This window comes from Peromyscus maniculatus, chromosome 3 (genome assembly GCF_049852395.1).
Source record: "Peromyscus maniculatus bairdii isolate BWxNUB_F1_BW_parent chromosome 3, HU_Pman_BW_mat_3.1, whole genome shotgun sequence".
Taxonomy (NCBI): domain Eukaryota; kingdom Metazoa; phylum Chordata; class Mammalia; order Rodentia; family Cricetidae; genus Peromyscus; species Peromyscus maniculatus.
In genome coordinates, this window is record NC_134854.1 from 109,671,879 (window position 1) to 109,696,286 (window position 24,408).

Consider the following 24,408-nt stretch of genomic DNA (forward strand, 5'->3'; position numbering starts at 1 on the left):
GAATCTCTAACTAGTCTGTCTGTTTACAGTGGCGATAGCCTACCTTCCTGCAGCCCTGTGAGCTGGACTTTTCCTGGCAGCCCTGCGATCTAGACTTTTCCTGGAGATAGCCTACCTTCCCGCAGCCCTATGATCTAGATTTTTCCTTTATCAAGTGTGATCTTGTCCTCAGCAACCATGTGTGACCTCACTCTGGTTCCTTAGCCATCCTTTGATGATAACGACTTCAAAAACACCCAAATCCTACATATGACTACTGTAAAAACTATGAAAGGGACTCTCTCTCAGAGAAGCCTGCACACCCATTCTCAAATGTGTCTTTTTGTGAGCACCCTTCTCTCAACTACAGGGCTTACAAATCTATATTTTAAAATACCTTTAAAAACTTCAGTTCTGCTTCATCCCGGCTCACCCTGAAAATCCTCACTGTGTCAAAGCCAAGGATCTGGCTTCACCTGAATTGAAAGACGAAGGGGCCCTCTCAGGCTGCTGAGAGTAGAGTTGTTCTATGTCCTTGCTGCTATGGACAGCACGTGTGGAACTTTTTGCCAGTCTTTGAGGTCCACAGGGATGGTAAGGGTCCCTTCCCCATCTATGTGGTCCACTGGGATATCTCAGCCTCCCTGGCCTGTGGTGGCTCAAATCATCCTTAGAGCCTGACACCAACTGACATAATTAGCCTCTTGGTAGCTTCCAGCTAGCTGGGCATATTTCCTTTTCGGTGGCTAGCCCATGTGTAGACATCCTACCTGGCCAGGGACTGGGAAGTCCTCAAGAATGTGCAAACAGTCCCTGAACTCTGCTCTATTTCCCAAGTGAGCAACAGACACGTTTCTTCCCACCACTCCCCAAGACTCAGGACACCCTGGCCCCACCCTTCGGAAGGTGGTTCGGGCCAACACAGTGTAACTTGGCAGGAGGAAGATCAATGCAGTATCAGCCTGGGAGGAAGGGGGTCAGGAGTATGGCTGACTTACTGCCTTTCACTGGAAGACTCTAACCAGCAACCCTCCCCTTCCAGCCAGGGCTTCTTCCCACTGTCAGTCCAGCCCACCAGGGTCTTCTGAACCCCACAGGGGCTTCATTACTGTGGCAATGACAAAGGCCACTCTTGGTACTTAGTGGGTGGGCCAAGAGGACTGAATTTCTGTAGTGTGTGGGACTTCGCTCCTCTTAGGATGTGATTGGTGCTTCTAGCTGAGTGAGATACTAGACCCCAAAGGGGAGAATCCCTTCACTCCAGGCCGGTCAGCCCCGGACTGTGCCTGAGCAGAAGTAGCCAGCACACAGTGGGAAGGAGCTAGGGATGGTCACATGAGCTGACAAGTCCCTCATCAGAGCCTGGCAAATGGTCTCCCACAAGTTAGCCTGGGACTATGGGGCTCCCGCCATGGAGGGCGTGGGGGCACCCCTGCTCCTCCCAGCGCTGACCCTATCCCATGTCCATGTGTCTGTGCCTGTCTGTCGGACATTTTTCATGAACCAAAAGCATCTGGGTTGAACAGCACAAAGCCTGCCTGCATCATATTGAGGCGATGAGCCACAAAGGCCATGCCGCCAGAGCGCTATCGGATTCTTGAGGGACATTACATTCTGCTCTCCTAGTCCACAGCCCAGCTTGGGGACCGTGGTGTATTGTCCTCAGGCCACTTGGGTTGTCATGGACGCATGTAACAACACCGTTTTTTTTTTGCCTTACATGCTCTGACTCATGCTCTCCAAGTCTCATCTGTGGACCCTGGAGACAGTGGTAAGGAACTGGGCACGCTGACCACTCAGTCTGGGGACAGACGACATCATGTGCCTTTTGTTAATGGCAGTTTAGAATACAGAAAAGAAAAGCAGAGTTACAGTTGGAATCCTTCAGGTTTACGGAAGACATCATGGAGGGTAGGGCAGGAGCTCCTTGCCAGCGATCCCCCTAGTGCCCGCCCCCCCCAGCCTTCTCTACACTTACTCCTTCAGCTTCTGTTGGGAAAGAACAGAGAGAGGAGAAGGAATAGGAAAATAGGATGCTTGCCGCTAGGAAGATTCCAATCTCGCGATAACAGGGAGCTTGTGGGGAAAAGGAAGGAAGGAGACAGGGCTCCGTGTTGAAGCCCCAGAGAAGGGTGCAATGGGAAGGGTCTTGGGTCATCCCCGTTCAGTAGTGCTCTGAAGTACAGCCTACCAGCCAGACCTATCTCTGAGAAGCTGGGGCGACGAGGCCACTCCAGAAGACAGCCTGGCACCTGAGTCCAGCTTCCCTTACTGTGCATCAGAGTTGAAAACGAACCTTCACCAGAGTGTCTGTAGAAGCTGTCCATCAATTGCTGGAACCTAGACACCATGGCGATGTCCCTCCCAGGTAAGTGAGCAATGGTGGTGCAGTCACAGAGTGAGGCAAAGACAAACACTAGCAATGAAAACAAACAGGTCATGACGCTACCAAGAGACCCGGGAGTCTGAGCACCATAAGGCCCCAGAAGTAAAGAAGCTGAGCTGGAAATGGCTGGGAATCCCCATGTGAACCGAGAAAGACAAGTGTAGCGGTCTGAAAGATCCACGGTGGCTAAGGAGTTAGGGAGGGGAGCAGGAGATAGAGGACTTTCGAGGCCCTGAACCTACATTGAATGGTGCTATAATAGCAGACTGCAACCATCATTATAAAGATTTTCAAGTCCATGTAACATGCAGCACCACTTGTGAACCTTAATGTCAACTAGGGACTTGTAACTCAGGTTTAGTTGTAGTTAAATTGTTAGTGGAGAGGTGGCTTTAGTGCATGCTGCTCTTACAGAGGACCTGGGCTTGTTTCTCAGCACTCCATTGGGCAGCTCCCAACTGTCTATAATTCCTTCTCCCAGGGAACCAATGTCCTCTTCTGGTCTCTGAGGGCACTGCATCCATGTGCACATGTGCATGCATGCATGCATACAAACACACACACACACACACACACACACACAATTAAAAATAAAATAGATATTTAAAGCAGTTTTAGCTAGACACTATCAACTTAGTAATAACAGCATTGACATGTCCACTGTAACACACACTAGCCAACCAAAGGAGAAGGAGAGACAAGAAAACATGTGGGAGCTCTGGATTCTTGCTCCATTTTTCTTTAACCCCGAAACTCTTCTGCATAATAGCCTATTCGTTTATAAACCAGACCAAGCAAAAACATCCATTGGTAATGACACACTGATGAAGGGATTCCCCTCCCTTCTAATTGTCTAATGGCTCTAGTCCTGTGTTCAGGCAAATGACCCTCTCCCCAGAAGTACATCCTGAAGAGTTGGGTGGGCTATTCCAGACATGCAGAGACCCTACCTAGCTTCAGGGAAGATCCACAAGCATCTTGGACCATTGCTCCCTGACTGTGAAGGTGGAGCCAGGCCAGCCTCAGCTATGCCTGGGTTCTACCTGGCTTTGAAGAGCGAGCAAGGCTCAGCCACCTGCTGTCAGTCCTGGGCCACTCTGGAGGCTGCGTTCAGCAAGCTGCTGCCATGGGGGATCCTGGCAACAAGCAACAGCACACTTCAGCTGGTGACTCATCTCCATTGTCGGGACCACCCATCCCCACACTCAATCAAAGACCATGTCAGAAGAGGGGGAGCAGAGGGAAACTCAGTCCCTGGGGACAGAGGGCACAGAAAAGGCATCAGAGAGGGTAGGGGGAAATGGGGCAGATGTGTGTGCAAGGAGGCTTCCAGAGAAGCCTTCCAATGTGGAGGTTGATGGACACAGACAGATATCCTAGCAGCCTCGGATACACCAAGGTAATGTAGCATCCTGGTCCAGGGCCTCAGACCTTGCTCCTGTGGCCTCTCCTACCACACAGTGGTGGACACATTCCTTCACAGGATTTGTTGTCATCACAGTGTGACAAAGAATATAGTGGCTCTTCTCCAACCTGTTGGTCTTCCAGCCACATGTGAGGAAGGCTCCTGAGTGGGCGCCCTACACAGCCTGCATCATACTATGAACCATAGCCATGGAGACTTCTGCCACCTTCTCTGCCCTGTGAGATCCTCAGGGACAGCCAGGCCAGGTTCCCTCTGGAAGAAGATGCCAACCGCAAGCCTTTTTGGAGACCTACGCAGAATATTTTCCTGCTTGGTGGAGATCTCAGCACCACCATGGGCTGGCGCCTGAGACTCAGAGGGAAGGATACAGCAAACAGGCTCAGGGCTGACCTGAGGCCAGAGCTCCGTCAACAGAGAACATACAGATTCAGAGACTGATGCTCTGCTCTGTGTGTCCCTGTGCTAAAGACAGTGGCTCTGAAGCATCCTCCGGGACCACAGGAACCAGTGCAATCTCTAGTTCCTTCTATCCTTCGTGAACTATGCAAGTGGAGAGAAATGGACAGATTGCTGTCCCTACTGATGGGGTCCTATGTGTCCTCAAGGGAAGGAAGGAGTCCTTCCCTCTAGAGACTGTAGAGTCCAGAGTTCCTTCTGGTAGGAGGCCATCAGAACACTCCTGCCAATATCTCAGGAAGATCTGAGATCTTATCAACCGAGTCTTGGTACCCAGCATTCTTGCCCTTTCCTGCTCCTGACTTTGAGGGCAGCAAATACCTGAGAGTATCATGAAGGTGACAGGCCAGGCCACCCCTCTGTGCCCTGTTGGGATGCTGTATACTCAGGAGTACCTCTATATGGCTCAAGTATTAATTTATGAACCACCTTTTTAAGTATCCAAGTACTGATCAAAAATAGTAACAAGGCAGGTGTCATAGTTTTTGTCAACTTGACACAAACCTACGCATGTCTGGGAAGAGGTAATATCAGCTGAGGAATTGTTTCCATCAGATTGGCCTGTAAGAATGTCTGGGGAGGATTTTCTTGATTGCTGATTGATGTGGGAGGGTTCAGCCCACTGTGGACTATGTCATTCCTAGGCAGGTGGGCCTGGGCTATAGAAGAAAGGTATTTGAGCAAGCTTTGAGGAGCAAGCCAATAAGAAGTATTTCTTTGTCATCTCTGATTGTTTCTGTCTTGAGTTCCTGCCTTGACTTCTCTCAGTGATGGACTGTGATCAGGAAGTGTAGGCCAAATAAACCCCTTCCTCCCCAAGTGTTGGTTAGTATTTAATCATAGCATCAGAGAAACAAACATGGAAAGCATGAAAAATAAGAATCATAAGTAACAATACCTTCAGTCCTAGGAAACACATTTTTTTCTCATTCTAAGAAAAATGGACCATCATCTTGAGCAGTAATATAAATAGGTTGCATGCATAGAGCCACCTCTATGCTGGATCCCCAGCAGACATTACTAATCAATCACAGAATTAATACTGAAAACTACAGCTCCCAGAGTCAGCTAAACAGTCACTTCCAAGAGATCATAGTTAGCCTAGAAGATGAAACTGTTTCCCAGGTGTGCTAAGACAACAAACAAACAAAACACCCCCATCTGTTGCTCTACTAGTGGTATGGGTGTCAGAGATGGAGGGGGAGGAAGATGAAGAGAGCCTCTGGAGGTAAATACTAGCCAACTGTGAAGTACTACCATGAAAGTTGAGTCTAGAAACAGAAGCAAAGTCATCTGTCCCTCCCATTCTCAGACAGACTGTGTCACCCAGATACCTGTCAGTAAAACTGCAAACTGAAAGAGGATTCTTCTAACCCCGCCCCAACACAGGGAGCTGTTGGGGCCGAATATTGATCGTGGTTCATGCTGATTTCCTCATCTCCCCAAAGCAAAGATTTTTATAGGAACAAAGCTCTAGACATCTCTGAAAATAGCTCCTCAGGTGACAATCACCCAATGAGGCTGCACCTGAACCATTTATGCACAAAACGAAAGCAGAGAAAGTAGATCTAGTATGAGTGATCAGCATCACTGCTCTGCCCTTTGAAATTTTCTTCCTGGGGTCTAAGCATGCTTTTCTACAAATGCAAATGACCTTATCTTCAAGGCCAATGAGAAGGCCACTTGTCCACTTCTGGTCTATTCTCAGCTGAGGCAGAGGTCATCATGGCTCCAGAAAGCATCCTTGGCTAGGCCAGCTCCAGACCCTGGGGTGGGGGGGGTGACTGTCAACCCCAGGGGAGAGGACCAGACTGGTCAGGATGGGGTGAACCACCAATTAGACACCAGGCCCACTCACAAGCACAAACTGTGCCTTCCTTGTCTAAGGAAGTACACACAAGGGAAGACTTGCATCACATCATATATGAGGGATAAGAAATGAACCCCCACATGACTGCAATCCAGTTCTCAAGGCTGAGGGCTCAGATAAAAGGTCTGTCCTTGAACATCCAGTCTCTATCCTTGGTCTACAGTGTCTGACTTCAGGCTGCTCTCTGGCTTCTGGCATTCCCCACAGAGGACAGGAGCCAGCAGGGAAGCTGTGTTCTTGATCTTTAAGCATCGCAGTGGAAAGCGAGCCCTGTCTCACCAGGCCTTCTCTCCCTCTTAGTAGTTACCAGCCCTGTGCTGTTTGGGCTCAAGAGTAACCATAAGAAATAATGGAAGTCTTTCACTAACGGGAGCTGTTCTATTCCCAAAAGTCAAACCTCCCTCCGGGAAAATGTACCAGTCGGGCCAGGGACAAGTGACAGGGTGGAGGTCACAGAGAAATACATAGATCCAAATGAAGACCACGGGTGTTGGCAGGGTCATGGGACAAACCCGCAGAGATGGAGAGGTCAGGGGAGACCCCTGCTCTGGTACAGCGACATTTTAGAAGGAACTACTGTCTGTGTGCTCAGGCTGGGCCAGTAGGGTAGACTCTGCCCACAGTCACCAGTAAGCCAACTTCTTGCCTCTGCAGTAGACACAGCCTACCTTAACTAAGTGTATAACTTAAAGAGAGATTGTTCTGGAAAACGACGCTGATAAGGTCCTTTATATACTATACAGACCTTTTCTTTTGTGAGATGGAAGGTCTTACTATGTAGCCCAGGTTACCCTTAAACTGATAATGCTCCTCTCTCAGCCTCCTCAGTGCTAGGGCGACAAGCATGTATAGGACTAGAATCTTAAGGATTAATTTATTTATTTAATGTGTGTACTGGGCGGTTTTGTGTCAACCTGACATAAACTAGAGTCATCAGAGAAGCAGGAGACTCGGATGAGGAAATGCCTCCATGAGATCCAGCTGTAAGGCATTTTCTCAAGTAGTGATCAATGGGGAGGGCCCAGCCTATTGTGGGTGAGGCTACCCCTGGGTCCTGGGTTCTATGAGAAAGCAGGGTGAGCAAGCCATGAGGAAGAAGCCAGTAAGCAGCACCCTCCATGGTCTCTGCATCAGCTCCTGCCTCCAGGTTCCTGCCGTGCTTGAGTTCCTGTCCTGACTCCCTTCAGTGATGAACAGTGATGTGGAAGCATAAGCCAAATAAGCCCTTTCCTCTCCAACTTGTTCTTTGGTTACAGTGTTTGGTTGAAGCAATAGAAACCCTAAGACAATGTGTATGTGTGTCCCCCAAGTGCATGTATGAGCATCATTACTGACAAGTCCTAATATTTGTCTATGGTTAAATGTCCAGAAATGGATTACTAGGTCCAAAGATCAATACTTTAAGAAAAATGATTTATTTTTATTATTTCTAAACTCACTTTCTCTCTCTCTCTCTGTGTATGGGTATGTGCACATGAGTGCACTGCCTGTAGAAGCCAGAAGAGGGTGTCAGATCCCCTAGAACTGGGGTTAAGGCCATTATAAGCGACCTGATGTGGGTGCCTAGAAATCTGAACATCAGAATGTGGTCTTAGCTGCTGAGCCATCTCTCCTGTCCCAAGATTCAGATTTTTAAATATCTCTTAGTTGTTTTCAGACACTTGCTCATTGTGAAGAGGTCCATCCCACCAGTGGGTTTGTGTATAATCAATCATTTGCCAATGTGTGCTCAAAAGAAAATGGCAAAGACAAAAACAAAACCCCTAAACACTTTTAACAAACATTTGTAGAATGCCTACACGGGGCCCTGACCTGAATCAGATACTACGGTGTCTGTCTATTCTGATACACGACGCCTGTCAAAAAACACCCCCCAAAACAAAAAAGCCACCAGCTGGACTAGGTCCTGTGTGGGCGTGAGCAGCAAATGTTCCTTTGTTCTCATCTGCTGCTCAAGTCAACAGCAGTGCCTGTGCTTTTGCGGGGTGCATGGCGTCGCCGGGGTTGGGGGTGAGGAGTCTGAAGGAAGGCAGCTATTAGCGAACCCGCTAATACAGGTTCTATCTTTAGTTGGCCTGTGAGGAGCTGTGAAGACGTGTTCATGGGAAGGTGTTAAAGCTGCTCCTGGCTTCCACTGTGATCTGAGGAAGCATTGACTACAGTAGGGGATGGGGGAGGAGAGGGGAGGCCCAGCCCGCAGCACCATGCCAATGGAAGAGAACATCCTTTCAAACAAACACCTTCTGAAAAATTCAGGGTTGAGCTGCAAACGGGATCCCACTAACAAATCCAGTGTAAGTTCCTGGGCACAAGACACCCTTCAGCTGGTAGCCCAGGTGGGCATGTGCCATCTGAGCCTGAGCTCCTGACAGAAGGAGAAAGCTTCTGCTTGCTTGTTTATACTATTCTCCGGCCTAGGGCAGTGGCAGCTATCCTTTGCAGCTAGTACGGTGACCTGCAAGGGAGGTTACCCTGACTGGGTACAAAAGCAGGGAATGGACGCCTGAAAGCTTGACAACACAGACCAAGGTCAGCCAAACAGTGGCCCCTCACATATGACCGACACCTCACATATGATCTGGGGCTAGATTCCCACAGCCCTCCATGGCAGCCCCCAGCCCCCACAGCCTTCAGTGCCCAGCACCCAGCCCTCAGCCTGCATGGCCCTCTGTGACTTGACGCAGGGAACCAGCAGCAGCCGTGAGGGGCAGGGCAGCAGACAAGGGTCCTTGTTCCAAATCCTGGTTCTGTCACTTGCTGGTTGCAGGAGTTTGGGCAAGTTACCTAATATTTTTGTGACTCAGTTTCCCCATCTACGAAACTGGGATTCTCACCATGTCTCACAGAACTGTTAGGTGGGGTCAGGGGGTTCTGTACGACAGCTAACGCACTCCGAGGACTTCTAAGGGCAGGGTGTGGTCTCCTCGGTATCTTGCAACACTCTTCTGAGCCCCAGGTCAATTCTATACCTTACGCCCTTTTGTAAAAGCCCCCGGGTCCACTTAGGTCACGTTCTGCAAGAAGTTTCATGGCTGGGGGCCAGGGCTAGGTCATGGTTCCTTTTGCAACGTCATCAAGCCCAGCCCAACACATGGTGACATGCTGACTGCAGTGATAATCCGTGATAGCCTGAAGAGATGCTGCCCTTACTCCATTGCTGGCTGGCTGTGTGTTCCTTATTCCCCTTTGGCTCTATAACACACCGTGGATGAAATAGCTGTGTTGGGTAAATTAAGTACCCAATGGCACAGTAGAGTTGGGCCACAAAAATCCCAAAGGCTGCTTGATCGCGTAGATGAATCCTACCTGGGGTGGGAGCCGTGAGAGCCCGTGGCCTCCCTTTAATCTCAAGTCCAGAAAAGCTAATTTAGTTGAAAGGGCTGTTTTGTTTATTTTCCCCCCATTACACACTATGGGAAAGAGGCCGTTCACAGGAAGCCAAGCTCACATTACATAACCAGTTGATGTTGTTTTCCTAAGGGTGCGTCTCTCAGCTTTCAAGTGGTTCACCGATGCAGAACTGGTCTGTTATCCCACTACCTTAACCTGAATAGAGCCTTAGTCCAGGAAGTTGGAATAAAGCCTTTTGTTCTTTTTTTTTTTTTCTTTCTCCACAATAAACATAAAAATATAATAGAGGAGGGAATTCAACTCACTGGAATTCCCACCCACAGGTGACCATGCAGAAGTGCATCATGGGTAGGACTCAGCGCTGACAGACCCCAAAACAGCCCCTCAGTCATTTGAAGGATAAAGTCACACAGCCCCTAATATTGCTGTGCCCCTAACAGCAGTGTCAGAATCCACGTAGTAAAAATTCATAGGCTGGAAGGGGAAGTAGAAGCTACTGTGGAGGTTGGACATGTCAAAAATTCTAGACTAGAAACTGGCAAAGATGGTGTTGATCTAAAAGAGAATATCATCAGTTGGAGATCGTCAGCTGGAGATGTAGCTCTGTTGACAGAGTCCTTGCCTAACACGAATGGATCCTTGGTTTTGTTCCCAGCTCTGAATAAACCTGCTATGGAGGTGCTTGCTGTAATCTCAGCATTGGGGGGCGGGGGGATGGAGTCAGGAGGATCAGAAGTTCAAGCCCATCCTCAGCTACATAACAAATTCAGTGCTAGCATGGGCTACATGAGACTTTGTCTAAAAAAAAAAAAAGTTACCATCCATCAAGTGATATAATGAGCATCTATAGATGATGCCGAAAACAACCACCAAATACACAAGTTTACACAGAGTGCTTTCCAAGCTTATGTGGAACATCCATTAAGATGGACCACATTCTGAGACATTCAGTACAACCAACGGAAAGGAATGGAAATAAGTGTGTGCTTTTAGAACACAACCCGGTGGAACTAGAAATCAATAGCAGAAACAGAGCTGTTGAGGCTAGGGGCTGGAGAGATGACTCAGTGGTTAAGAGTGCTTGCTGCTCTTGGGGAGGGCCTGAGTTCAGCTCCCAGCGCCTGTAATTTCAGCCCCAGGGGATCCTATGCCTCTAGCCTCTGTGGGCATAGCACTCATGTGCACCTCCCATGTATACATAATTAAAATGATAAAATCATTTTAAATAGCTGGAAATCTCCAAATTCTTGGAGACTGAACAACACATTCCTAAACAAAGCATGGGTCAAAGAAAGATTATTGAGAGGAGCTAAGCATACTTTGAAGCAAATGAAAATGTGGCTCAGTGAAGTTTGTAGGATGCAGCAAATGCAGTACTCAGAGGGAAAATCGTAGTGCTGATTGAAGACCCCACAAGGGAAGATGTAAAGCTGCGCTCCAGGCTTTCATCTCAGAGAGAGAGAGAGAGAGAGAGAGAGAGAGAGAGAGAGAGAGAGAGAGAGAGAGAGAGGAAATTCCAAATGAACAGAAACATTATGACCTTGTTTTGGCTAGTGTTCCCTCTAAGTTTCTGAAAATTAGTCATTCATGTAGGATGGGATGTCTCCTAAATTTCCACCAACACTCCCCACATTGCAAAGAGTTGGGGCTGTGTCTGTTCCCCTGAGTCCTGTAACTAGCCTGGCTAGGCAGGGAGATGACAATTCTAAAGTCTTGTTTTAACCTCAAATAAGTGAAAACTCTGAAAACCTAGTATTTTCAGTCTTGCTTTTCATTCACTATTTGAGTTTTTTGTTTTTAGTCATTTTAAAATTTATTTTAATTTTATCTTATTTTATTTATTCATTCTGCCTGAGATGCTTTTAATGTAGAAAACAGTGTCATGATGTAAGCCACTTAAGTTCCCTTTGAATGCCCAATTTATCCATGTTCCAGCAAGATGTACCAGGTTGGGGCTGGGCTCCCAAGTATGCCAGGGCAGACACCACATGTTTTCAGCTGGGGGCGGGGGAGGGGGAGGCCCGGGGTGGTGAGAAGGAAGACAGTCTCATTTCTCCAGAATGTCCCCTGGAGGATGGCAGGCCTGCCACATGGCTTCCCAGAAAGGCCAAAGTTGAGAAAGACTATCAGGTATGTGACCAGGCTTCTTGAGTCTTTCAGAGAGATGAGATCCAATGTCCACCAGACTCTAGCTAATAACAGGGTGGAGGGATCCTCCTCTCTCCAGGAAGAAAAGTCTGGAAGCAGCTCTCCAACACCACTGAGGGATCAGGAGACAGAACTCATCACCAGAGTGAGAAAGGAAGGGTATCCTCCGTGACACACTGTGACTTTCTGGTTCTTAGTCCTGTCCTGGTTCCCAGGAGCAATCATACACTGTAGTCCTTACAAGGGTGGTGCATTATAGCCCCAATCCTCAGGCTTGTGGGACAGAGCAAACACCACAGACAGACCCAAGCCTCCTACGAGTGAATCGGCAAAGTGGAATTTGAAACCAATAAATGCAGAAGAAATTATCCAGCAACCGGAGAGCAGCTAAGACAGTAGTTGACAAAAACGGGGAAAAAAAAAATTAGACTTGGACCTCAAATCCAAACACATTCTCCAAAAGAATTAAGGTGAGCATCATAAAAGTCCAAGAGAAAATGACACACGAAAGAGTCAAAAAAACCCTTTTGTGCCCCCAGCCCTAAGCTTCACCAAAGCAGAAGCACCCAGAAATTATGAGCAGATTCCAAGCCCCCATAAAACAAAACAAAATGAAGCCACATGTCCATAAGACTAAATATGGCACATGAGTCAAAAAGACAGCAAAAACACTTAAAACATGGTTTAGAAAACTGTCTACAGGTCAGCAAGAAAATAACTAACCGGCACCCTCGTGGACACAAGAGAATCAACTCAACCACACTAAAATCCAGTGACAGATGAATGAAAACAATTGGCTAACATTCCACACGTTTAGAAAATGATGGTACTCACCACAGACAAGTTTGCTGAGAAGCAGGCCTTCACACACAGGTGACAGAAAAGTAAATTTGTTCAGCTTTTCAGGAAGCCAGGTTGTCAAATCATATTAAGCAGAAAAAGTGTAAATCTTGGGGGCCAGAGAGATGGCTGAGCAGTTAAAAACCTTCTGCTGCTCCTGCAGAGGACCTGTGTTGGGCTCCCAGTGCCCATATTGGATGGCTCACAACTTAACTGCAAGAACTTTCAGGTCTGCATGTTTAAAAACTTCAAAAAAAAAAAAAAACAATAACAACAACAAAAACAACCCCATGTCCATCAATAAGGGGCAGATACTTAAATGATGGGTGTGACAGAATACCTGATAGCCATCAAATGGACATATAGATGTATTTATACATCTGCAGCAGGATTGCCTGTGTGCCTTGTGAGTGACAGATTTTAAAATAGAATCTCCCAGGTGCCATTTTTGATGGAAAACAAACGAAGTTACAAATATCTCTATCATGTCCAGAAGACGGGCATGTAGTAAAGCGCAGTAAGCTGGGCATCTCTGGAGAGTCATGCTGAGGTGTTTTTAGATTCCCTTGTTTGTGGATTCCTGTTTCTGTTTCCTTTTGGAAAAAGACTCAGCAGGACTTAATGAGGACGGCAGAGGACAGGTCCTGGCCAGCCCACCTGGGAGGTGACAGTCACGGGACATGAGTACCACAGATCGGAAGTGGCCTGCACCGTAGAGAGCACCAGGGGTGCATGTGCCTTTCCTTTAGGGGGCATGGAAGTGGAGGCTGAGGCTGAGAGAGAGTCCAAATCCAGGAGTCTCCATCTGTGGGCTCTATGAGTTGACCTCACATCCTTGAAAAATGCTCAGGCTCCAGGCCGGCTTTCACCCCAGTGTAGGGACCCATGACTCATCCCCTTAAACCTTAATTATAACACCCAAGTCTGCAATGTGCCAAAAACCATCTGTCATTGTTCAGATCTGCTAAAGGAGTGAGCAGGGCTCACACACAGCCCCAAGGACGCCTTCCCCAGTGCAAGGCCAGTAGGTCAGAAACCAGCGCCAGCAGGAAGGGTTCAAACCCAAAGCTTCCAGCCAAGGCTGGTAGCAAGTCAGTGGGCCATTTCTGGGGTGGGGGGAGACTGAGATTAAAGCTCTCTCTAAACCCAATGAAAGTCCCCTAGCTCTGTATGGTCCCCGTCGGTTGCCAATGCCCAGCAGTGGGAAGGGAGCGGTGTACCTCTGCCAACCCCTCATTCATCAGCGATGGCAGGTCCTGTGTCACTATGAGTTCCTTTAGCTGGTTAATCCTTGGGACCTCTCAGAGGCACAGTAATGAAACGGAAAATGCTTTAGCTTGGGCATGATGACTAATGGCTGGTGAAGACACAGCTACCCTCTTGGTGCCCAGAGAACTGCTGATTGACCTCATTCAGACTTGGATTAAAGGCCCCAAAGAACCCAAACTGAAGACAGGCTCTTGCTTCAAGAACCTAATGTTTGTGTCTGGAAGCACTGATCAGAAAAGTAAAAGATATTAGACAAACAACCAACCAATAACTCCACCCCCTAGCCCTGGCTGTGGAATAATGGCATCTAATAGACACAGCAGCATTCAGAGAGGGCACCAAGATTTTCAAAGCTTAAGGCGGGACTGAGAAGATGGCTTAGTTGGCAAAGTGCCTGCCTTGCAAGCATGGAGTTCAACCCAGAACACCCACTGAAAAACAGCCAGGCATGGTAATGCACACTCGTAATTCCAGTGATGGAGAGGTAGAGGCAGGAGGATCTCTGAAGCTTACTGGCTAGCCAGTCCAGCATAATCAGTGAGCATCAGGATAGTGAGAAAGATCCTGTCTCAAAATATAAGGTGAGGGCTAGAGAGATGGCTCAGTAATTAAGAGCATTCCTTTTCTTCCAGAAGACCCAGGTTCAGTTCTCAGCACCAAAATGACAGCTCATAACTATCTGTAAATCCAGTTCCAGGGGAACATGATGCCCCCTTCTGGCCTTGGCAGGCATTGCACACATGTGGTGCATATACATTCAGTTAGGTACACACTCATACACAAAAAATAAAAATAAAATCTAAAAAAAAAAAAAAAGAACTTAAAAAGAAGGTAAGATGGTACCTAAGAAATGACACCAAAGGTGACCTCTGACCTCCACATGCTCCAGCACACAGACACATAGGCTTCAAGAAGCCTCTGGATGCTATGTGTCAATCTCTGCTGGAAATCGTCATGCCAGGCACCCTCCAAATCAGAGGCAGTGTTCTGACAGCAGCTGCAAGTACTTTCTACAAACAAAACTGTTTACCTGGACTTATGGGGACAGCATCAGCTATGAAATTCCCCTGGAATTTTTATTTAATGATTTAAAAGAAATTCCTCTCCCAATGTCATCAAGAGAAACAAATCTTAAAATCTGTTTTACTTGGGGGCCCTGGTGCTCACCTTGTTTTACTGTAAGGACAGTTTCCAAGGGAAACATTTAAAATAAAAGACTGTTTGTAAATCTATCCTAAAGTTTTAAAAACTTGAGTTGAATAGATTCTAAGCAAAAGTCATAATTATCAAAACTGGCTTAAGAAATAGTGTCTTCATCACTGTTCTGTAGCTGTGGAGAGACATCATGACCAAGGCCACTCTTCTAAAAGAAAGCATTTAACTGGGGTGACACTTGCTTAGTGTCAGAGAGTCCTTTGTCTTCATGGGGGGAAGATGTGACCCTCATGGTGTTGGGTCAGTAGCTGAGAGCCTGCTTCCTGTCCCACAGGTGAGGGGAATGGAATGGGAGAGGAAGGGGGAGGGAGAGGGAAGGAGAGGGAAAAGAGAGGGAGGGGGAGGGAGAGGGGGAGGAAGAGGAAGGGGAGGAAGGAAGAGAGAGGGAAGAGGAGGGAGAGGGAGGGAGAGGGAGGGACTGGGCCAGGCATGGGCTTTTGAAACTTCAAAGTCCCCTCCACACACACTAATGCATTTCCTCCAACAAGGCTGCACCCTCTGATCCTTGCAGTCCTTCTCATACAGTTCAACTCCCTGGTGACTAAGTATTCAAATATATGAGCCTATGGTGGCCGTTCTTATTCTAACTCCCATAAACAGGAACCTGGAACCAATCACTAAAAAAGGCCCAGAGCCACATCTACCATTTACTTCACTCTTTCAGGACATTGTCACTCTCTACATTATTTCAACCTTCAACATAAAAACATGGAATCTTCAAAAAGTTGTTTTATAAAGTTCACTCAAAAATGCCAAAACCTAAGAAAAGAAACAAGGAGCAGGTGGTGAGGCTAGAGAGCCGGCTCAGCAGTTAGGAGCACTGGTTGCTCTTGCAGAGGACCTGAGTTCACTTGCCAGCAACCACATGGCCGCTCACAACCACCTATAACTCCAGGGTCAGGTTATCTGACGCCCTCTTCTGGTCTCTATGGGTACTGCATATATGGCATACACAAACGCATACACATACAAATAAAAACGCAAACAAATCTTTAAAAGATGAAGCTATGCACAGATGCTTCACAGTGGACCAAACCTAGCGATATTTACAGAGAATAATGTCATACTGATAGCAATGTTTATTTCAATATTTGAAAGATTGCTTTCGCATAATTAAGTCAAATGTCCTAACAGCACTTGAACTTTTCCTCAAATGATCTCCTCTTGCTTTGGAAACCAAGACAAAAAATGCTGACTCTTAGTGAGTTATAAAAAGTGTATTTTATACGTACACATAAAGGTATATAAAACTAATCCCCATACTTAACTGTTATATGCATAAATACTATTAGTAAACCCATGAAAAGTATACCCAAGAATATCTACTGCTTTAAAAAAAAAAAAAGATGCTGCTTTTCAGGGTCAGAGAGATGGCTCAGGGGATAAAGATACTTGCCACTGAGCCTGAATACCTGAATACCTGGATCCCTGGGATCCACACGTTGGAGAGAACTGACCTCCACATACACATCCGTCAGGTGAGCATAAATAAACTAATTAAATAAATGTAACTAAAATTTTTAAATGTTGTTCTTAAAATTCTAGTTGGCACCGTGTATTAAAAAGAAGATCGAAACAACAGATAAGAATGCTGAAAGGTATTATTCAAGAATACAGTATCATCTACTTAAAACTCTAAAGGAATCAACTGAAGGCATCTTAGAGTTGGCAAAGTCCGTTAAAACACAAATACGAAGGGAACAAAAGCCCTTGTGTGTCAGAGGAGACACCAGGGAAACGCCTCACAGCTGTAGCTCAGGGATGGGAGGATAGGGCTTGTCTTCCTCAGGGCCGACCTCGAGCCCTGTCAGAAGACATACTGGTAAATAGACTAAGGAGTTTGCAGTTAGGGCAAGAATGCAAAGCTATGGAGTCAAACTGAGGTTTCAGTTTGATGCATGTGCTTGAAAGCATTTAGCAAATGATTTAAATCATGATCTTTCAAGGTGGATTCTGGTACAAAGAGGAAACCAAGATTATATATAAAGTCAGGTGTGGTGATGGACAGTAGTAACCCCAAGCACTTGGGAGGTGGAGGTGAGAGGATTGGGAGTTCAAAGTTATCCTTGGCTGCATATCAAGTTTGAGGCTAGCCTGGGCTACATGAGACTATGTCTCAAAAACAAACAAACAAACAAACAAACAAACAAACAAACAAACAAATGGAAGATGAGTCACACACTCACACCCTACACCCTACATAGAATAAGTTCTGTTCAAATACTTCAACCAAATGTATGACTCTACTACAGAACTGAAAGGGAAAAGTAAGAAAATAGTTATGTTATCTTAGACTTCAGGAAGGTTTATTTTTTTTCCTTCTAAACATTCAACCCAAGCATCACAGGGAAAACTAAGACTGTAGGTTCATAAAGATGCCCTAATCAGAACAGTAAGGGATAAATGATGGAGGAGCGTGCTGCAAAATGTGGCTGGTAAAGGCTTGTGGGGTGAAATCCTTTCTCCTAGAGCCCCGTGAAAAGAATGATGGATCAATTCAAAGACAATTAAAACATGTGAAGATGGAGATACTGAGGCAACAAGCGGCCGGTGTTGAAGACATGAACTTACCCTCTTAAATGGCAAGTCTGAGATCTCAGCCGAGATCTTCTTCTCCAACAAACTTGTCAAATATTAGATCTAATCTGCAGTGTTCTAGAAAGCTGAGGAAAGTGGGCATCTGGGAATGCAGAGGAAGCAAGGCCGATTCCTGGGAATTTATCTCAAATAATCAAAGACGCACCCAGCATTTCTGTATAAATATGTCTGTTGGATGGTGAGTTTCTTGACTCTGATTCTTATTGGTTTATGCATATGTGTGTATTTCTGTGTGGGTATGTGTACAGAGGCCAGAAAAGGATGTCGGAGCCCCTTGAATTGGGTCTGTAGGAGCTGGAGTTATAGGTGGCTGTGATTTGCTTGATGTGGGTGCCGGGAACTGAACTCAGGTCCTCTGTAAGAGCAGCAAATGCTCTTAACCACTGAGTTATCTCTCTAGCTCTGACTTTCTAGATTTTAGACATTGTAAGTTTAATAAATTTAATATATGATTGTTATTAAAAAAGTTAACGAGTGCCTGAGGATGTATGCACGAGGCTCTGGGTCCAATCCTTACTACTGCAAAGCTTATTAAAAAGGCTATTTTAAACCAAAGCACTGCACAATACATTCAGCTCAGGAACTCACCTTTCAAGTTTGAGTCTATTATGAAAACTCTCATCAAAGAGCTGCCTGGTGAATCACTGTGGTGAGGACAAAAAGGAGAACTCACTTACTTAAATAACTCCAGCAGCACGACAATTCAACAGGCAGCTTCTTTCACCTGCCCTGCATCTTTACCAGCATTTCTGTAGCACAGGGGGAGAAGCGGTCCGGGTGCATGCTCAAGTTATGGTCACTTGATTGGACACAATGACCACAGTGACTTCCAGAAAGGGTTGTATCAGTTGATAGTCCCAACACAAAACACGTGGATTCTTTGTTAACAATGAGTGATAGGAGTTAACCCATGAGGTCAAAGCCCTTCAAAGTTGGCTATGTTATAGTATAAATATGTGCGTGCATGCTTGTGTGTGTGTGTGTGTGTGTGTGTGTGTGTGTGTGAGAGAGAGAGAGAGAGAGAGAGAGAGAGAGAGAGAGAGAGAGAGAGAGAGAGAAGAGAGTCTCAGCAACTAGACTTTAGTGTATATTACCCAGGAGTCATATAAAACTGTTTATTATGATTGAGCTACTCAAACAAATAAAGCATCATGAGCTCATTGGGATTTATACACATCTTAACACTGACCCACATTCCCTCACTGGGCTTTAAAGCGGTGTTAATTGTAGTTATGTTGTGGTGGTTACCCAAACACTTCTCATACTTCCCTTAACTTTCCAGATATTCCAGAGGAATAAAATAGGTTTTTGCTATCATGAAGATATGTCAGAATTTGTCTTTATGCATGTGTGAGTGCATGAGTGCATGAGTGTGTGTGTGTGTGTGTGTGTGTGTGTGTGTGTGTGAATGAGCATGTGGAGGCCTGAGGGCAGCCTTAGATGTTATCCCCAGGACACCACATATCTCCATCGGACAGGGTCTGTCACTGGCCTGGCACTTACCAACTTGTCGAGGGTGGCTGAACATTGAACCCACAGAAGCCGCCTAGTTCAGCCTCACCAAGACTGGAGTCACAGGCTTATTCTGCTCATGCCACATAAGACAAGCACTTTACTTACTGACCCAGCCATCACCCTAGTTCCAAATCTACTTTTTATATTTTAAAAATATTTTATTTCTTATTACCGAATGCATGTGTGCGTGCATGCAAACCCAAACCCAAACTTTCAAAAGTCAGTTCTCTCCTTCCGTCTTTGTGTGGGTTTGGGGACTTGAACCCAGTTCATCAAGCTTTCGAGGCCATCACTTTTACCTACTGATCCATCTCACTGGCCCCATAATCCGTTTTTGAAAACAGCAAGAAAACAACATCCCACAGAAGAGGGGCACTAGCGACATGGAATTTGCATGCAGCCACCCCACCCTTGATTATCAAATAAAGAGCTGTCTGGGATGGAGGTTGACAACACCAGCCCATGTATGTTTAACTGAGGTATGTTTCGAGTGTCCTAGGGAGACACTCCGTGAGGTCATGCTGACAGGTTCAGAGGCAGAGATGGGGCACGTGGAGCCTGAAAACAGTTGAGCAGAGGAGCGAGGCACTGGCTGACACCATCCCGGGCAGCCCGAGGCTGAGGTTCTGCCGTTTGTCTCCGGGCAGGAGAGGTGAATGCTGAGGACTGAATCAGCAGCCAAGCCCCAGCTAAAGGAGGTCCACGTCCAAGCCCTTCCCGGGGAAGCCTCTACCTAATCTTCGTGTACCTGAGAAGCCAAAGGCTCCAGTGAGGGAAACAGAAGTCCTCTTAGGCAGCACACATTTGTAATTCTAGGAGGCAGCGGCAGGAGGATGGTGCATTCCTGGGTTACACAGAAAGATCCTGTCTCAGCCTACTTCTCCAAAAAACATTAGGTACAGTAGATCACAGAATTCAGTAGACTAAGAGATGACTCCATGTTAAAAAGAAAATTGCTTCCTCAGGCTTAAGACAAACAAACCAGAATTAGATGGTGCACAGCTAGGTTTCAACAAGCTTCTGGCTTTTCCTAATCCCAGGTAACAGTTTTTATTTCTTAAATCGTATTTAATTCAACACATTCATGATGCTTCAAAAGAATTGGCCTAGCCAGGATGCTGGCATATGTCTTTGAACTCTGTGAGTTCAAGGCCAGCCACGTCTACATAGTGAGTTCCACCCTGGAGAGAGGTATGGTTGCCTAGACCCGAGCATGGGGGTCAGAGAAGCACACTCCTTGCATTAGAGTTGCTGCTCGGAGGTGGTTCTGCCAGCTAGATTTCCGGCTTTTCTGGGTTTAGGAAAGATTTTCGTATTTGCCATTTGCCCTAGGAGACATTACAAAGCTAACCAAGGGGCTGGAGAGATGGCTGAGCAGTTAAGAGAGCCCACTGCTCTAACAGGGAGCGTGAGTTCAGTTTGCGTAGTCACCACGGGTGGCTCGCAACCACCTGTGAATCCAGCTCCATAGTGTGGTCTGGCCTCTGTGGGCACTTCATGCATGTGCTCAAATCTAGACACACACACACACACACACACACACACACACACACACACACACACACACACACACCTTTTAAAAAATCTTAACAAAAATATAACCCAAACCAAAAGCCAGTAGAAAAGTCTCCAAAACTATATATATATATATGAATTAAATTTATATCTTAAAATTATATGATCAGAAATATCTGAAAAAGCTATATATCAAGTCATTCTTGCAATTAACAACAAAGTGTGACATGGGGCTGGAGAGATGGCTCAGAGATGAAGAGAACTGGCTGCTCTTGCAGAGGTCACTGGTTCAATACCCAGCACCCACGTGGTGGCACACAATCCTCTGTAACTCCAGTCTCAAGACATCTGACACCCTTGTGGCCTCCTTGGGCACTGTGTGCATGTGGTGTTCAGGTGTACACATAGGCAAAACACTCATACGCTAAAAATAAATAAAAATTTAAAAATGAAAAACGTGAAATGGTAGTGCTGTAAGCTGATGTTTAGTAACACAGACTATAGAAAAAGCAGAACTATGACCTCTCAGCAAGGTTCCAGCTCTGTCCTGGCCAGCAGCACAGGCCAAGGCAGTTTTCGTGACAGCTCTTGCGTTGTCAGCCACACTTAACGATTGTGAGGCTGGCTTTGAGGCACAGGGCAGTTGGTTAAGGCAGAAGGTCCCCACAGCATCTGTCTGAGGAGCAAGGCTTCTTGAAGCTCCCTTCCAGCCACACAGGTCACACTTGAGGCCTTGCTGAGCATGCAAACCCTCCACCTGTGCTCACCAGGCCTCCAGAAGGTTCTGACACAAGCATATTGCTGTAGAAGATGCCAGAAAGGTTTCTAGTGTAGGATGACCTGATGCCTGCCTGCTTTGGAGGGCAGTGTGGTGACTAGGGCCTTATTCCAAACACACATATTGCAAAGGTCCTTGGAGATCCATCCAATGGAAAAGTCATCTGTTTGTCATGTGTTGCCATAGTAACAATAGTGCAAAGCATCATTTACTCCTATAAGAAAAGTCTTCTTTGCAAGAAACATTACTTACAAAATAATCACCTTGTCCTGAGGAAACCAGATGTTGGAAGAGAAAACAGGGTCAGCGACCTTGCCAACATCTGCCTATACCTCTCCAGGCCTCACACCCAGGGATCCCAGTAACTCCCTCACACCCTAACTGCCCAGTATGAAAGGCATGAGTCCTGAAAGACTCAGGGAAGACAGACAGCGGAGGCCTGAAAGATGACATTTCCATGTGATGGAGAAATCCCCTAATGAACCCTCAGCAGGAATCCAAAACAAGGTCACCTATCCCCCCCTCTCCCCCCATCCATGACAGCCTTCTCTGAGGTCCATAGGCAGTCTTCACCTATGGGAAGTGCTGTCAGAAGAGGCTTTGTCTCCGTGTTATACAGCCCATCTCTGTCACAAAATCAATTTTATTTTCAGTGTAGCATTTATTTATTTCCTTTGCCGTGGTAGGGATGGAAACTGGGGCTTTGGGCATGCCAGGTAAATGGCTTTACCGCTGAGCTGCATCCCCAGCCTAATTATTTTAATGGTTTGTAAATCTGTTGACCATCTCATCTGATTTCATAAGGATCTGGAAGGCGGGCCTGGTTTTATTATTCCCACTTTACAGAAGAGAAAACAACTGGCCGTCGAGTACTAAAGAGCAGGCACAAATGCTGGACATGAAAAATGAAATGGAAGAATGCCTAGATTTACTTGAGTTTGTCGTCTGTCAGGTGACTCAGACTAGAAATCACTCAGGTAGGTTTTCTGGCAGAGACAGGGTGAGGAGCTTGAGGCAAGCTCAGGTGGTGACCTGTGGGTCATAGAACCCACATAACCTGCCACGACATCCAGAATTCTCTGGGGCTCTGAGTACCAACAACAAGGGTATGGGTGGCATTAAGGTTAATTAAGTTCTTACTACATACCAGACATTAGTCTGCAGGCATCAAGTCTATCCAGTAGCCCTCTTAACATCCCCATTTCACGGAGAGGAAAAACAAGGCACAGAAAGGCTATCTAATGCCCACAAGTTAACCTCTTGTTCCCTGGACACAAAGGAGGTGCCATGCCCAGGAGGAGAACCTTGCTTGGGATGGCAGGAACCTGGATTACATTTCCAAAGGTACCCTTTGGGCCACATTCCCCACACTCTCCCTCAGAACATGGGTAAGTGTCAGGATCCAAGCCTAAGCCTCTACGAACGCAATAACAACCAGGTCCCCCTCAGGCCAATCTAGGGTTTTCTAGACCCTGTTCATTGATGAAACACTGGCTGATTTGCCTGGAGCTGTCTAAGAAAAATCAGAGAGGAACACAGCTTCAGAGGAAATACCGCAAATTAAAGACACGTGGGAGGCAGCCGTTTGAGTAAAGGCACAGACCTAAGGGCTGTGATTTTTTTCTTTTTTCTTTTAAAGAGCATTAAATAAAAAGGAATCCTCACTGGTGTAAATTAATCCCTCTCCACATGCAATTTTTTAAAACTACTCATTCTGGAGAGTACAAGCCAGCTTTTATAGATTGGTCAATCTTACGTTTATAATTATTTTTTCCTCTCAAGGCAGCAGAGAACAAGCTGAATAGAGAGCACTCAGGCAAGGAGAAAATTACAGTGTGAATGCTGCTCCATGCTGAGTGGATAGAGGGGCTGGGGGCGCACAGCTGTCTACAGCTGCTGGGAGGCACTTCTGCCTCCCATTCTCACTGAATAAACAACCTTGCCATCCTAGAGCTCAACCACAAAGAAACCGAATAGTGAGTTCTAGAGTTTTCTACACCATCTCTCCTCAAAGCCACATCCCAAACCCCAGAGATGGGACTGGTATGCTGACCACAGGTGAGGTGACCTCCACACCCGCACTCCTTGGGCTTTAATGAGGCCAGTCCACCTAGACTCTTTGCACTGTCCTTTCTTCCTCTGTAAAATGGGAACAAGGATGGCTCCTTCTTCATCAGGTGGGTGTGCGAGCCAAATGAGGGAGCGAATTAGAACTGCGTGGCCACACCAGGCAAGCACTCACGGGGTTCTAGCTAGTAAATACTATTTGGAGGGGAAAGGGGATGGGAAAACAACCCGCAGGCTTCCCTACATCTCCACGTTCCACAGCTTTAAATACATGTATTTGAAGTGAAAACCAAAGTTAACATATACCCAAAAGGTGGTTCTTGCAAAAAGTGAGGAAATCTGCCCATAACTGTCACTTCAGGTGAGGGTGCAACTAGGAGCGTCTTGGTGTGTCCCCTCCTGCCGCAGAGCTGGACTAGCCTTTCCAGGGCAGGAGTGAGGGGGACCTATGCACCCTCCCTCACCTTGGCTATGACAGGCTGCAGCTCTGTGCACATTTTGGGGAGGGCAGTTCCAAACTTCCCTCTGGGCTCGATTGACCCTGGAGCAAGCATCTTGCTTTACGGGGCTTTAATTAATAATTAGAACCAGATTCTCATGAGCCCAGGCTGGTCTCAAACTCACTGTGTAGCTGAGAGAGGTATTGAACTTATGATCCTAGCCTCTGCCTTCCAAGCGCTGCGTTTCCAAGTTCGGCTTTACATGTTGCTGGGGATCCTTCCCTGGGCTTGGTGCCTGCTAGGCAAGTAAGTACTCTACCCCCGGACCTACAGCCTCGGCCTCTTTACTGGGTTTTTTTACTGCTGAAGGTATCAGGAAAGATTCACAAGGCGGCAGCAGTGACCGGGACACCTGGGTACTTCAGTCCACTCTATCAAACATCACAGACCCTGCACCACACGGATGAGAGCAGATACCGTGCTTGGAAACACTCATGTCAAGGACAGACCAGTCACCGGAGCACACACCTGCGAGCTTCGCCGCGGGAAAATCTC

The 24,408-nt window shown here is 46.6% G+C and overlaps 1 protein-coding gene and 1 long non-coding RNA gene across 3 annotated transcripts in view; one reads left to right on the forward strand and one right to left on the reverse strand.

Moving 5' to 3' along the window:
- Tgfa (transforming growth factor alpha) overlaps positions 1–24,408 on the reverse strand; it is an 89,687-nt gene that overhangs the window by 64,512 nt on the left and 767 nt on the right. The gene's annotated exons all lie outside the window — the stretch shown is intronic.
- Positions 1,639–17,720, forward strand: LOC143272426 (uncharacterized). Its single transcript, XR_013049972.1, has 2 exons — positions 1,639–2,347; positions 16,486–17,720. It is a non-coding gene; the product is annotated as an uncharacterized LOC143272426 (long non-coding RNA).